The 2,552-nt window shown below is 32.4% G+C and overlaps 1 non-coding gene across 1 annotated transcript; it reads right to left on the reverse strand.

Moving 5' to 3' along the window:
• Positions 1-2,265: 2,265 nt before the first annotated feature.
• Positions 2,266-2,337, reverse strand: TRNAS-GGA (transfer RNA serine (anticodon GGA)). Its single transcript has one exon. It is a non-coding gene; the product is annotated as a tRNA-Ser (tRNA).
• Between the last annotated feature and the right edge of the window lie 215 nt (positions 2,338-2,552).

A 2,552-nucleotide genomic window follows, 5' to 3' on the forward strand; every position in this document is an offset into this window, starting at 1 on the left:
CTTTCCTTCCAAGGAGTAAGCATCTTTTAATTTCATGGCTGCAATCACCATCTGCACTGATTTTGGAGCCCCCAAAAATAAAGTCAACCACTGTTTCCCCGTCTATTTGCCATGAAGTGATGGGACCAGATGCTATGGTCTCAGTTTTCTGAATGTTGAGCTTTAAGCCAACTTTGTCACTCATATGTATAACTTTTTAAAATATTCTTCATTATCTGCAGCAAAGTCCAGTGTTTTGTATTTAAGAGAGAAACCAGATTTTTAAAAAATAATGTATCCTTCAAAAACACTTCCATCACTAATCATCTATGATATTAAATGTAGATGGCATGTCATTTACACTTAAGCATCATTATGATGCTGTTCTTCAGGTGTGAGTGAAGGTTGCCCATTATAGATAGTATCTAGTATTAGGGAAATTAGTAATGATATTTTAAAAATTCTATTCTCTCACAAGTAGATACGCAGCAAGTTTTAAGCATAACTTTCTGGTATGGCGAGATAGAATAAAGTTTCTTGAGATATTTTCTGGTTATATGGCATCTTGTACCATACATGTAAATATTGGAAATGTCTGGAAGTGAACTGAAGAACTGTTTTCCACCTTAAGGCTGAACAATAGCCATCTTGTGAGCCACGGACATGTTTCTCAGAAGGAGCATATATTTGAGGTATTGAAAATTATGTATTAGATTACATTAAATCAACAAGTTCATGGAGCTCAGAGTAGGTTATATCTCTTTCCCCTGAAAATGCTAGTTGAACAGCTGATAATACTCTTTAACAGATATTTGAAGGCAAAATGTTAGATGGTGGTTGACACAATCCTCAAGATTTTCTTTTCAAGTCAGAATGATTGACAAGGTTTTTGATTGCAAGTGTTGATTTAAACTTTGAGACTGCCTAGTTATTAAAATAAAGGCAGAATCTAACACCTTTTAATAGAGGGAAATGTGAGAGCAAGACAGTTGCAATGTAACAAATATTCTTGGCAGCTCAGACACTCATTTTTCTTCTATTACAACCAACAGTAACATTTTAGTCAAATAAAAAAATATTTTATCTTTTCTTGGTTGAAATAATTTAGACTTCATTTTTTTATAAAAATGATTATAAATGTTAATCTCCCTGATGAATTCAGAGACAATTTGCTACTGAGAATTATCAGTCACAAGTGATAATTTAACTTCATTGGATTTGATGACATTGAATCCACTGATGCTTCACTAATAATATTTTAACAAAAGATGGAAGAGTGACCTAAACTAATTACAGAAGAATAGTTCAAAATTGAATGATATTAGAGTTCTAGGAAGGAAGTATATGATATTACAATATAGTAATTATTAAAGAATTATTAACTGGGAACATTTTGATGAAACCTAAACAAAAAATCTACAAAGTTTTCAGACCCCCAGTGAAATGTATATGAATAGTGTAGATGTATGAAATGCAGATGCATAGATCTTGCAGATCTATACAAAATTTGTATGTTATTGTCATGGTCAATCACTTTTTACACTTAGGTAGAAGTAGGTAGAAAAAACAAACATAAAACACTGGATCAAATTTTGTCCTGATTTCAACTTTCATATCATTTTCATTTCAAGCAAGTGATTTGCCTGTTACCCAATGGCCAGTTTCCTTATCTACAAATAGGAGAAAATAATGCTTACTTTATTATATGAACATTTCAATTTAATATATTTCAGAAGTATTTTTAAGCTAAGTTATAAGTTATTATTATTATTAGAGTTGCCAATTTTATACTTAGTGAAATAATAAGACACAGGTGGTCAGATATTACTGTTACTCCAAAATACATTGCTGAAAATGATTCTACTCTAAACTGACATCTAAACATTTTATTTTAGCATAGGTAAATGAAATTGTGATATTATTTAAGTATTGACAGCAATAGAACATGAATACTATAATAAATTTATATCACTATCATTCATTTAAAGTATACAAGGGGACTTCCCTGGTGATCCAGTGGCTAAGACTCTACGCTCCCCATTCAGGGGACCTGGGTCTGATCCCTGGTCAGGAACTAGATCCCACATGCTACAATTAAAGACCCTGCATACCACAACCAAGACCTGGTGCAGCCAAATAAATAAATAATGAAAGTGAAAGTGAAGTCGCTCAGTCATGTCCGACTCTTTGCGACCCCATGGACTGTAGCCTACCAGGCTCCTCCCTCCATGGGATTGTCCAGGCAAGAGTACTGGAATGGGTTGCCATTTCCTTCTCCAGGGGATCTTCCCGACCCAGGGATTGAACCTGGGTCTCCTGCATTCCAGACAGATGCTTTAACCTCTGAGCCACCAGGGAAACCTAAATAAATAATAAAAAGTATTATTTTATTTTTTAATACCAAATTATTATTTAATAGGAAATTTTATACCATTTATTTTGTCTACTTGAATTTTTATTACCATTCAAATTCTGCAACATTAATTTATCCTAAAGTATTATTTTATTTATTTTTTCTTTTTTTTAAATTTTATTTTATTTTTAAACTTTAGATAATTGTATTAGTTTTGCCA

Source organism: Bubalus kerabau, chromosome 8 (assembly GCF_029407905.1).
Source record: "Bubalus kerabau isolate K-KA32 ecotype Philippines breed swamp buffalo chromosome 8, PCC_UOA_SB_1v2, whole genome shotgun sequence".
Lineage (NCBI taxonomy): Eukaryota > Metazoa > Chordata > Mammalia > Artiodactyla > Bovidae > Bubalus > Bubalus kerabau.